The sequence below is a fragment of the Hippichthys cyanospilos genome, chromosome 3 (assembly GCF_059441005.1).
Source record: "Hippichthys cyanospilos isolate Australia breed blue-spotted pipefish chromosome 3, RoL_Hcya_1.0, whole genome shotgun sequence".
In the NCBI taxonomy this organism is placed as follows: Eukaryota; Metazoa; Chordata; class Actinopteri; order Syngnathiformes; family Syngnathidae; genus Hippichthys; species Hippichthys cyanospilos.
In genome coordinates, this window is record NC_142371.1 from 20052114 (window position 1) to 20066137 (window position 14024).

Genomic DNA, 14024 nt, shown 5'->3' on the forward strand with positions numbered 1-14024 from the left:
AATGGTAGCCCAGAGGGCAATTTTCATCCGGCGTGGGTAAGACCTTCAATGATACGTTCTGGGAAAATAAAACTAAGAATTTAACAAATAAATGAGCTAGCTAGCTAGCTGACTAACAAATTATTGTACAATTTACAGAACTTCGTAAACAAACATGTAAAATATGTAAAAATCTCATTCGCTACAAAGAAAAATATCAGACAATCCGAATTTAGGTCTGTTTAGCGTCCAAGGTCATGTGACAGCCGGGTTATGGTCCAAGATTCAAGGTCAGCCCGATGCAGCGGGGAGGTTCGGATCCAGACGTGACGACGTGCGCATAAGATGACAGATATCAGCGGGGGTCTACAAAGAAGGTCTGGCTGTGATCTGCTCAGTGTGCAGCTTCTCTGATGTCCTGATGTTTTTTTTTCTTCTTCTTTTTTTTTTTCCAGGCGGGAAAAATACTAGAACAACATCAAACAACAGTGGCAACAAAAACATGTTGCCCTTTGCAAAAACAACAATGACCTTGTGCGACCTCAAACAAGGTAGGACAATCCTGAAATAGTCAGGAACATTTTTTTTGCTCCACTTTTCTTGATTTTTTTTTGTACACCCTGGATGTTAACTCATACAATTGATAATCGTTCCATTTATTTTTCAAAGCTAAATAGGTCTGAAAACGTCTGGAATTAAGAACTAACAATTAAAAACTAAAGTAATCAATTAATTTAAATACTAAATAAATCACTTTACTAAACGGAATTACTTTAGATTATTTCAGTACTTCAGTATCTAAAGTAATCAATAACTTTAATACTTTGATTCTAAGGTACTTCAAAACTCAAGTAATTGCTTGCTAATGTATTCAGTTCATTACTAAAATAAATATTTACTTCAGTATTTAATTACCTAAAATAATCGCTTCCTTAAGTCATTAAGTACGAGTCATGTTTAGGCCATCATTTAGCCAAATACCTTAGCCAAAAATAGAGTACCTGAATTGAATGTCTGTACTATAAAAATATATCTAATATTATATATATATCTAATATATATATAATATATATAATATAATGAATTAACAGTTTAACCTTTGTGCGGTATCCTTTTATTTTTTTGTTTAATCAAAGGAAGTTCACATTAAAAGGAAAGTGTTGCAAAAAGACATTAAGGAGCTGAAATTTCGCCTGGATGGTAACCAAATGTCAAAGTTCAACGCGGCACGGCCACTTATCACACTATCAGGAAGTATGCCATAGCTTGGCTAAATCAATGTGAGAATGACATGGACGGAAATGAGCCCAAAATGGTCAAAATACTACACAGGGGTTAACCCTAAGCATTGAACAAAGACATTATCCAACTGAAATTTCACCCAGAGGAGGACAACATGTCAAAGTTCAACATGACACAACCACATTATCAGGAATGGTCCCATTCCTTGGCAAAATCAATGCAAAAATAATGAGGAAGAAAATGAGGCCAAAATGGTCAAAATACTACACAAGGTTAACCCTAAGCATTGAACAAAGACACTAAGGAGCTGAAATTTCACCCAGATGGTGACAACATGCCAAAGAACAACATGACACGACCACTTATTACATTATCAAGAATGGTGCCATCCCTTGGCTAAATCAATGCAAGAATAATGAAAATGAGACCAAAATGGTCAAAATACTACACAAGGTTAACCCTAAGCATTGAACAAAGACACTAGGGAGCTGAAATTTCACCCAGATGGTGACAAAACGTCAAAGTTCAACATGACACTACCACTTATTACATCATCAGGAATGGTGCCATACCTTGGCTAAATCAATGCATGAATAATGAAAATGAGACCAAAGTGGTCAAAATACTACACAAGGTTAATCCTAAGCATTGAAAAAAGACACTAAGGAGCTGAAATTTCACCCAGATGGTGACAACATGCCAAAGTTCAACATGACACGACCACTTATTACATCATCAGGAATGGTGCCATTCCTTGGCTAAATCAATGCAAGAATAATGAAAATGAAACCAAAATGGTCAAAATACTCCACAAGGTTAAACCTGTTTTAGATTTGTAGCTTAGTTAGCACTGCAAGCGCTAAAAATAAGGAAAGACGGCCTCTTTCAATCCATCGGACATTTGTGTTCCTTTTTATCAGACAGTGCTCATGTGTTGAACTATAAATTTCTGCTTTTGAATTCCGGGAAGAGATATAGGCTTCCCTCGAGCGGGCACAAGCAATATAAACAGCCTTTGTTCCTATATCAGTCAAGCTCCTTAACAGCCAGAAATGAATGTGAGGGTTGTTGTATATGAAGATGAATGTACTCCATTTATGACTCCAGCCTAACTATGTGCGGAGACAAGCATAAATAAAAGCGACTGTTTCACTTCACTCATTTATTGCCGCCGATGTTTATATTTGTCAAGCGGAATCGCAGCAGCAAATAACGTGATATATATTTGTGGCGGTTTGGACTCTTCGCCGGGCGTTATTTCACGCCCAAATCACGTGGTGGGTTCAACCGAGTCGATTTGGACTTGTTGATAGCGATGGTGCAACGCTCAGATCTTAGGTTAATCGGAGCAGGGGTTTGGGAGTTAGAGATTGGCGAATTTGTGGCGGTTTTTTTAACAAAAAGGGGGCGTGGCTACTTTAAAAGTTAAGCGTTTTGTTGTAATATGCTTAGTAAAACACTACACAATGAAATTCTCAAATTGGGATGTTCCTAAAAGTAACTTAACCTCATGAAATTTCAGTGTACCTTTAAAAGAACCTTGAGGGACTCCTGCTTTTTCTCAGTCAACAATCTGGGGATTTTAAATGATGTATTTGGTGATGAAGAAAAGATATAATTGAGAAATAAGGCTTTTTTTTTTTTTAGTAATCCCTGTTTTACACACTTGAGAGTATTTTGTACATGTAAAATAAATTTTCTGCCCGCTAATCAGTGATGAATCATCAATTCATACCCGTTGCAGATGAAAAAGTTCCAATTGATTTGAAATGCGTTTTTTTTTAAGAAGAATGGAATAGAAAAAGATTGAGATAAAGTTATAATTAGGCCACTCAAACAAAGCATAACTCTTGTAATTGTTCCAGGCCGTCTTTTGTTTTGTGGCCGTGTGAATTAATGAAGGTCTTATCTTGATGTGGCTGCTCCCTCTGGGAAAAAACAAACTGCAAAGGACACGTCTGGAAACATGCTAGTTGTTTTTATTTGGTTGGCAACTTTTAATTTGAAACCCTGTTTCTAGCTTGCAAACTTAATGATTGAAGCTCTTAACTTCAAACCTTAACCCTGACTTTAGAAGCACATTTTTTACCCTGATTTTTCACTTGGCACCATTGCAACACTGCAGTCTGCAAGAAAGGTCAGTTTAGAAAACGGTGGCCCAAACATGTTTCCGGCTGATCTTCGCGGTGGATATTTTTAGTTGACCTATTTTCAAACTCGACTGACCTGACTTGGTTGACTTTTTTTTTTTTTTTTTTTACATTATTTTAACACAAACCAAACTGTAATCGTTAGTATGTCAGTCCGTCGTTTTATTTTACACATAATCCCGCCGTCACAAGGTGGGTTATCCTACGAATTTTTGCTTGACGTTTGTCGGCCTTTGTCATTCGTCGGAAAAACCGACACCCGTCGATGACGGACTTATGGATTGCGCACTTCTGCTGGTCAGTGACGAATACGATGATGGGTGGAAAACTCTTTCATTTTATACTTTTCTCATCAGACCGCCAACTTCAGATTTTCACAAAATCACAACTTTTTGCACTCCTAGCGTTTTTTTCCCCCCATTTTTCCTCCTTTTGTTATTCTGAGAGTATTGTCCACGTCCGTCTCCGTCCCAGCGGTTCATCCCGGTATAAAAACGCCGCCGAGCAGAATAAATATCGACATCAACTCATCGAAAGAAAAGATGTCATATTTGAAAAGAGGGGCCGCGCTAGCGCATGTAAATAGAAAAAAAAATTTGGACGCACGGACGGCTTAAGGGCGGGAAAAGGCGAGGCGAGCGAGAGCTTTTGTGGCCTGGCAAAGTGAAGGGCGTGAAATGAAGAGAGCCGGGGGGGGCCCGCCGGAGTGTGTCCCGCATGGGAATGAGTGCCACCGGGTCAGCGTGCAAGCGGCTAAAAAGAAGAGAGAGACGGTCAAGGCCCATTAAGCCGGGATGGCGCCTCGCGTCCTCGCTGATGGGAAAATGGAAAGTTTGCAGCGGGCCAACTTCTCCAACACCATCAGGAACTCGTCCGTTACGCCTGCACGGGCTAATATCCAGCGACTTTATAGCGAATACAGAGCAGCCATTCAGTCGGGCTGGCCTTTGTCGGTTGTCCAAAAATAAAATTGACATTTTTTCGGAAAGAAATGATGAAGAGAAAATCTCTGTTTCGCTATTTGATGCAAATTTTTGATTGGAATTTGGTTTGCGAGAAAAAAAGTTAGGTTATCCATATTTCATGAGAATACATTTAGTAGCATTTTCGACCATTTTTCAGTGCCAAAATATTACTTGAATGAATTAAAAATGTTGTTGGTATAATGTTGCAATGTAACACAATTTAGCTAACTGGAAAGTAAGACCAAGGCATCATTTTAAACACTTAAAATTTTGTAATATAAAAATGAGTTAATTCACATTTGTTCGAAAAGGGATTTGTAATCGTTCCAAAAAGAATGTGAATAGAGGAATAATTTTACATATATTAATAGAGTCAAACTTTTTCATTAGGAACATTGAAAAAAAAAGATTTTTGAATGAGCATTTTCTAAAACTACTGCAAAAAATGTTTTATGGGAAAAAAGACATTAGCATGAATTCAGAATTCGGAATACTGCAAATTAGTTAAACGTTTTCAATTTTTTTGTATGTTTTTGGCATTTTTTGCCAATAGAGTGAGTCATAACTATATCCAAATAAAATCACTTCACAAACTTATTGGAATTTCATACTAAATTCAGTACCATTATAGTAAAACCTTGAAAGAAAAATCCACCTATTTAGCGTTTTAAAAAAATGTCTAAATTTAATAACTAATTTATTTTTGAAGCACAAATAAATACTTTAAAAAGCATTTTAAAACAGGTGCTCAAAGCTTAGATCTTGACCAATCACAGTACAGCTTGTATATGTCATGTGACCAAACCCAGAACACACAAGTTAAAAATATGTTTTTAAACGTAGTAAGTGTGGAAAATAATTTAATTATCAAAGTAATTTTAGACAAAATTTCGCTTGTACGCCTAAATAACTGAATTAGCCATTTAATACAAATGCAAATGCAGAATTTTATTGCAAAAAAGTTGCAGTATTGTTGTCACATGTCTATTTTTACCAGTTTTTTTTAATGTTTCAGTAAACATTGGCGGGTGAGGTGCAATGCTTCCTGTTCCTGTGTACTGATGGTGGGCGGAGCTTTCTGCAGCACACCTGTGGTGCGTTTCAGTAATAAAACATCCCTTGCTAATTTCCACAAGTGAAAATTTGTCTTAAATCTCAGTAATTTCTCTTGAGGTAAATAATGAACGAAACAAATGTATTTATTTTCATTGACGATCCAGCACACGTGTTGACACTCGTCCCCCTTCATCCTTTTCCAGCGCTGCACGCGCGCGCCGCATTCGCGGGTCTCCGCTCGAATCCGAAGCGCCGCTTAGCAAAAGGAGCTAACGTGACCCTGATCCTCAAAAACATCCAGCAGCAGAAGTCCGTCTCAGGACCGCAAGCATGACGATGGGAATACTGGAGGGCTTTCAACAGGTAAGGACGAAACATCTGCAAATATATCCGGATGTATTTACCAAACCTGAGCAGTTTGAGTTGACGTGAAAAATCGTGGAGGTAGGAGACGAGTATATGCGTTTTCCAGTTTTCAGAGTTTTCTTTTCACTGAGCAGAATGAAAGAGAATTAACAAGCAAATGTAAATACAAACATGGGAGACACTTTTGTCGCAGGCACGTTTTTCAGCTGCGGCTGAGCTGGTATAACAAAATGTATGCAGCGGCATTGTTTACAGATTGTTTCTGTCTGATGTGCCAAAATTTCATCTCATTTCTTGAACTGGAAAACCAAAATATTACCACACATGTGATTCATCCTGCTTTTCTCCTATAAGAGTGGTTTCTATTTTGTGTAATCTGTAATAATTGTGAAAAACAATTATAAAGCAAACACATTTCCACTTCATGACTTTATAACTTAAATTTAAACCGAGGATTAGACAGCTTCTCTCCTCATAATTAAGTTAATAATACTTAAGTTGAATTAAATTCTCACAAAACATATTTGACTCAGCCTGGTATGTTCAAAAGTGATCAGTAGCAACTGCAATAGTGTCAGGATGTCAGCGTCAAAGCACGCAATCATTTTCGGCTATTACACCGACCTCTGAAAAGTTATTGCTCTTCGGGGGGACTCGAACTCTGCTAGTTAGCGGCTAATTCATGCTAGACGTTGAAAACTGGCAACAGGCGGCGGACAATACGTTGTCAAAGTAATTACATCATTTATTTTGGTTTTATTTATTTTTTGTTCCCTGAATGTGTGATTGAATGTGATTTCAGAACAATGTTGTATTATTTATGAGAACATGTTTGTGCAGTCAGGAGTCAAGACGAGGAATCATTATGACGCCAAAAACTTCAAAATCAAAACGTAAAATATGCATTGTTTGGCATAATAAGGTTTATTTTGAAGTGTTGGATGGCCTTTTCACAACATTTGGAGGCGTGTTTTACTGAAATACACTGCATTTATTTTATTGAACTTTTTATCCTATCTTGATCAAAAAAAAAACAAAAAAAAACCCCACAAAGAAATGGTGTGTATATTTTGTCATGGCCTGAAAATGTCGAAATTTTGCTGAATGGAGAAATATTTCTTTGGCTAACCTTCAATGATCGGAAAAATTTGAAGCGGTAGAGAATTGTACATGAAGGACTTAGTGGGTATAGGTAAACTCGTCGCACGGGTGTCTTGAATTTTGCAAATAGTTTGACGCTGGCGTGAATTTGAATCTGTGTAAAAGTTCAAAAGACGACGAAATATGAAAAGAATGTTGGTGCTGTTCTGCATCGACGCAATAGCAATGCTAATGAGCTAATGCTAATTTTTATTCCTCTCTGGAGTTCCTCAACAGGTCGCTGACATGAAAAAAAAAAAAAGTCATGGTCGCCAAATCTGCATTCTCGCGCAAAGCCTCTGCTATAAAAAAGAGATAAAAGGCGCATTGAGCAGAGGAGATCAGACGCAGCAGAGGTGGCGGCCTCTATTGTTCAGGCAACAAAAGCAATTTTCTCCCCCCATCCCCTTGTCGTCTTTGTGCTTTTTTGACGACAAGCTGTAGCGTCGGGTCCTGATACGCACTGTATTATCCAGCGCGCGCACTTACAAGGCACTGACACGCTGGCTCGCCTCCTTTTGTGCCGACAAAGCAACATAATATGCTTCCGTGTGCCGTAAGAAGGTCTCGAACTCCGGTGACTTGACTCCGTCTACCTTCAAAAAAAAAAAAAGGGCATCAATATTAACGCATTCAATCCCAAAGGCGTACTTTTACGTTTTTTCTTAAAGAGACATTCATATTTATTGATTTTTTTTTTTTTCCTGCGCTTGGGGAAAAAAATGGTCTAAGCATATCTGGTACTAAATTAATTGAATACTAAAGTAATCATTTTAGATATTTAGCTAAGGGTTAAAGCCCTCAACTGGCTTTGTTTTCGTGTTACACTTATATTACTGTGTTGTGTTTTGACTGCAATGTAACTGTAAAACCACAGACATGGTATTAACTTTAAGTGTAAGTGCTAGAACCGAAAAAAGAATCAGTGTGAGTGCAGACAGAAGTAGACCAGAGCCCGATGAATGATGGACCAGAAAAAAAATATTGCCAAATATCGCCCTCTTGTGGTAGCGGAAGGTTGGGCAAAAATACTTAGACGGACTGACGGACCGACCACTATAATTTCGCTTGGCTTGAAAAAATGATGTAATGACGATGATGGAAAAGGGGGCGGGGCTCTGATGAATTTCGGGATCCGCCTCTATTTATTACATATCTTTCCAGTGTCTTGTACATTCAGCCCTAGGTAATTATTTATTTATTTATTTATTTATTATACGGAAAACTTTATAGAGACCCTTCTTTGCTCTAATACTTGAAAAAAACTGAATTAATGTCTGGGATTGAATGTCTGGACTCTGTAAAGACGTATAAATACGTCATTGGATGAGTTAAGTACATAAAATAATTACTTCAGCATTTAATTACTTGACAAGTTTTTTACTAGTATAGTACTTAATTATCTAAATTACTTGATTAGTAATTGATTACTTTAATACTTAATTATCTAAAGTACTTGATTACTTGGTACTTAATTACCTAAAATAATAAATTACTTTGATACTTGAAGAAATAAAAGACGATATAAGTACCTGGGGATGAATGTCTGAAAATTATGGTTTAATTTAATGGGAAACAAGTGTACCTGTAGGAATAATTTAATAATACATTTGTAAAAATATAGAATTATTTTTTGTTGTGCATCTTGCCCATATTTTTGAGGCATCCTTTTTTTTGTATTTTTTTTTAACGTACTGTATATCAACTCAAGTCAGCATTCGATTGTTTCGGGAGTTCAATGAGTGCGTCATAAAAATAAGTCTGCTTTACAAAGGGTCAATCCAATCGGCCTTCCGGAGCCCAGCGGACGCTTTCCCAAGCGAGGGGTCGCGCGGCGTTTTACGCCGAGGTCGTCCTTTATTCCCGGTCGAGCCGCAATGAGAAGGCGTCAACGCGTGCCGCTTGAAGATAAACGACTCCGCCGGTGTGCCGGATGAGCTACAAACCGCTCGCTCTCCGGACGCTTCGCGATGAACATTCCAATGTTTTGTTTTTTTTTTAATTTATATTTTGCACCTGCCGTAAGAACAATTGCAATTTTTTTCGTTTTGTTTACGGCAATTAAGACGATGCGGAATTGTCATCTTTGGTTTCGCGCCGTCTTGTTTGCAATGTTAATTTTGGGCTTTAATTAGACGCTAATGTCTTCAGCAGAGGCTTGTTCGTGCTGTGCACGGGTACGACACGCTCGCTTTCAACAGCGCACGTCTAATCGCGGCTAATTGTTAGCCTCGATGAGAGCAAAACTCATTTCTACTTTGGGGATCAAAAAGCAGTTTAGTCATCGGTTACAACAGAGCAAGCTGATGCAGACCAAGGGCAGCAAAAAACAACATAAATAATCTGAATAGCTGTCCATTTTAGTGCCTGATTACCAACTTTGATATCCAGACTCAAACATTTTTAAATAGCTGTTCATAGGGGTGCCTAATACGAAACTTAGACACTCTAAACTTTATTTAAAAAAAAAAAATTAAAAAAAAAAAAAAATATATATATATATATATATATATATATATATATATAATTTTTTTTTTTTTTTAATGGAATAACTTTGACATCAATTCACAAAGTTTTTTTTTTTTTTTGCCATCCGCCTATAGTGCCTGGTGGATGATTTTACTATATTAGTATTCTGCAATAACTTTTTTAGCTGTCCACAGTAGTGCCTGATACACAAATTCGTATTCAGACACAGCAAAGTTTTTTTGGGCTGTCCCCTGAAGTGCCTGAACTTTCACGCATATAGAGAAAAGTGTATTTTGAATATTCGTCTACTGTATTGCCTTAGGCTTATACACAGCTTCAACATTTGTCTTGATATCTGTCCGGCACTGCAGTGGAAAACTAAGTAAAGCTTTGATGTGTTTGAACGACAAAATTGTGTATCTGGCACTAAAAGTGGACAATTAATTGGGGGAAAAAATAAAACTATCAGTTGTGTATCATTGGTTACTGTGATAATTTGGAATCAGGCACTGCAGTGGACAGCTGTTAAAATGGTTGGCTTAGTTTTAATAACTTTCACTCCGTCTCATGTGAACAAAATTGTTTTTGAACAGCTGACTACTGTTGTGCCGCATACATAACTTCCCGATTTTTTTTAAAACACAACTTTTTGATACACATTTTCAACATTTAGATCCAACAAAGCATTTTTTTTAGCTGTCCACTGCAGTGCCTGATACACAACTTTGACATAACGCAACAAAGCTTTTTTTCTTTTAGCTATTCACTGTTAATGCATGATACACATCTTAACAAAACAAAGCTTTAGTTAGCTGTCCATTGCAATGCCTGATGCGAAGTTTCACAAACCAAATTTGAAGCGTTTTAGTTTTTCAAAATTAGCGTTCCACTGTCGTGCCTGAACACAACATTGCCATGGAGAATAGCTAATAGAAGAAAGCTGATCTGGAGCGAGACCTAACAACTGTTATCAAGTTGAGCGATAGATGAACAATAATAGCACCAACACGGACCCGTCGCCGTGGCGACCAGTCAGATGTCAGGTCACTGATTCACTTCTTCCCCGCCGAGCCGCAATCACCCGCGTCTCATGGCGATTAGGCGCGCCGTCACTTCAAAGATGTCACGTAGACCTTCCTGGACTATTATTCTATCGGTTGGAGGACGTTGCCGACCGATTCCTTGAACGGCTTCTTCTTCTTCTTTTTCTTTTTCCTTTTTTGTCTCCCGGGAAGGACTTTTTCAAAGGTCGTGGTGCCCCATTGGAAACACGCCACTTCTCATTGGTCAGCAATCTGCAGCGCTTCACCATCCATCAATGTTAAAAGCGTTCCTGAAGAACAAGCCTCAAACGGCTCCTTTTTGCTTACAAAGTGAACCTTTTGTGTTTTTCATCTGCTCTCCGCGCTGCAATAAGTCGACTTTTCCAGATTTGTGCTTTAAATTTAGATGGAGTAGGAAAAAGCAAAATTATGTGCAAAAATAAATAAATTTTAACATTAAATATACATGAAATAATAGAAAATACAAATGTATAAAATGTAAAATGAAACGATACAAAATTTAATAAATTTTAAGTAGTACAAATGAGAATTTATAATAATTATAATAATATAGAATAATATTCGAAGTATAATAAATTGATTTCATTTCATTTTATTACTACACAACTAATCTTTATAAACATTCATTGCTGCATACAAAATGCTGTATATAATAAATGAATCCAGAAAATAACAAGAAAAAAATAGAAACAAAATACAATATAACAGTGTTAAGTATCTTATTGAGTCAAAAGCCAAAGGATACTAATTGTGTTTGGATAACTATTTTCATTATTAATTAATATTTAGGAAATGGCAAAATAAATATTCTAATTACAAATTAAAAAACAAATCTAAAAAATTAGTAGAAAAATAACACATGATAAAATTAAAAAGTTTTTTACTTTACTATATTTCTACTTCAATATTTTAGTTTTTAATCACGATCCAGGTACTGGCAAATTAAATACAAGTAAAAATGTTAAAAACTAATCTTAAAAATGAATATAAAACATTACATGAATAATTACTATTTTTTTAATTTAAATTGTATTAAAGGAACAATTAAGGCATTTAAATCCAAGTAAAATAAAAAAAGATATTAAAAACAGGTAAAGTAACATGATTAATTTAAAAGAAATATTTTTTTTTATTTTACTAGTATTAAAGGAGAATTTGAAATTGTCTGTTTCAAAATTTCAATTAATGGCGCTACACTGACTGACATGTTTTTGTCAAGATAGATCCATAAATTATATTTAATCCTATATGTCACTCTAAATGACCGATATCGTACGGAGTTGGACCGAAGGAAAAAAATAAATCGACATCTCTGGGGGGGGGCGAAATAAGTACGTGCTTACACACAAATCTTTTTCCAATCAATAGGTTTAATTACGACGTGTATGTGTACGCGCGAGTGGCCGGTGACAATCCGGCTTTGATTTTTCTTGTGTTCCGGTGTAATTGCCCGTAAAAAAAAATCCCAGCAACTATGACATTAGCAGCAGAGCGCTTCCGCCTTACCATATCATTATTATTATTATCATTACGGGTATTTGAACTGCGTATTGACGAGCCGTTCCTTTTCACTCCCGAATAACCCCTTTTTAAAAGCCGCCGACTTCACTCCGCTTGATGTAACGACTTCTTAACGCAGTCATGCTTTTCACCTCTTCGCTCTTTCTCTTCTCCTTTCTTTTCTATATTGATTAGCCGCCGCCTCCGCGTTGACACGCGCCGACAAAACTGATTATTATCGTTTGCGATTAAACTGAAAGTCTTTCGCTTTTATAACTGCCGCAATGCTCCGAAAAAAATGTGTCAAAAGGGTTTTATCGAAAGCGAAACATCGCAGGATGTGATGGAAAAAACATAGCGTTAGCAAAGATGCTAACGCTATAGAGGGAAGAATTACATATTTTCAAAGTATTACATGTCTTTTATGCTTTTATTTTTACATAATTTTGTAATCACACTGAGATTGGCATCGATGCTAATGCTAAAGATGAGGTTAGCAGTTGGTCTTGTTCCCATTGTTGCTCAAATGACTTTTGGGTTAGCACCAAGGCTAATATAAAGATGTTCTGTTAGTATTTAGTATGTGTATTCAAAATATTTTTTGCCAGGACATCTCTCGCGGCGCACTTGCATTGGCGCTAACATTCATTTATTTTATATATATATATATATATATATATATATATATATATATATATATATATATTTTGTGTGTGTATATATATATTAAAATTTTTTGGTATATATATATATATATATATATATATATATATATATATATATACCAAATGTGTAATATATGTGTGTATATATATATTAAAATTTTTTGGTATATATATATATATATATATATATATATATATATATATATATACCAAAAAATTTTAATATATATATACACACACACAAAAAAAAAAAAAAAATATATATATATATATATATATGCACACCCTCTCAATGATCAAACAAGGTTTATTATTTTCATTGGGAGCTGCGAAACAAAGCAATTATTCCTGGGTGTGCTTTAAAGTCCGCCGCATCGCAACGTTGACTGTGTGGCAGTTGCGCGCGGTAACGTCTGCTCCATCCAATCAAGACATTGTCTCGCCATTGTGCCAAGGTTTCCGACCCTCTTTCAATAACGAGGCGCGGTGGAAGATGGAGGACGAGATAGAAAAAGAAGAAGAGGGCGAGATGGAAGCGGGATAGGCGCGGTGGCGAGACGCCGTCGCAGGATTGCGTCAGTGCTAACAAACGACCAAATCAATGGTGGTCGGAATGAGGAGGCCGCTTGAATTCCTGAGCAGAACAAAAGCGGGAGGGAAACAAGGCGAGATGGATGGAAGTGGAACGATGATGCAACAGGTGTCACATACAACTGGAAGTGATTACGGCTTTGAAAAAAAGGACTCAGTCACTTCATTAGGTACATATTTGTATATATGTACATGTATACAGTATATGCGTGTAAATGTGTATATACGTACATCCATGTGTATGTATGTGTATCTATATACGTATATACAGTCCATACAGTCAGGGTTTCAACTGAAATGGATACTATACACATTATTCCTCAACACATTCATTACACATGGCTAAAGTCAAAAGCAATGTTTAGAGTTAGCTACTAAAATATGTTTATAGTAAATCGATTTGAATGAATAAATGGCTTGCACATTGTAAAGAAAAGCATTCCAGGATGCGGCGGGCAAGGAGGTGGAACAGATTACAGCGTTGTACAGCATAGATGTTGCATTTTGCTTTTTAAATCGAGTTGAATGAATAAAGTATGTTTGTATGTTTTCCCCAGGCCTGCGTGGGTTTTCTCCAGGCTTCCTCCCACACTTCCAAAAACATGCATAGTAAGTGTATTGGACATACTATTGTATTCAGGCATACTAAATTGTCCTTAGTTTTGTTCGGGTGTGTGAATGGTTGTTTGTGTGCCCTGCAATTGGCTGGTAACCAGTTCAGGGTGTCCCCTGCCTACTGCATGAAGTCAGCTGGGATAGGCACCAGCAAGCCTGTGGCTTTTTGTGGCTAAGCGTCTATAAAAAAAGGACAAGTTTTTTTTTAAGTTTTTGGGGGCT

At 36.7% G+C, this 14024-nt stretch overlaps 1 long non-coding RNA gene across 1 annotated transcript; it reads left to right on the plus strand.

Moving 5' to 3' along the window:
• The first annotated feature begins 452 nt into the window (after nucleotides 1-452).
• On the plus strand, nucleotides 453-13242 carry LOC148426198 (uncharacterized). Its single transcript, XR_015864975.1, has 4 exons — nucleotides 453-530; nucleotides 5352-5430; nucleotides 5596-5755; nucleotides 13052-13242. It is a non-coding gene; the product is annotated as an uncharacterized LOC148426198 (long non-coding RNA).
• The last annotated feature ends 782 nt before the right edge of the window (nucleotides 13243-14024 follow it).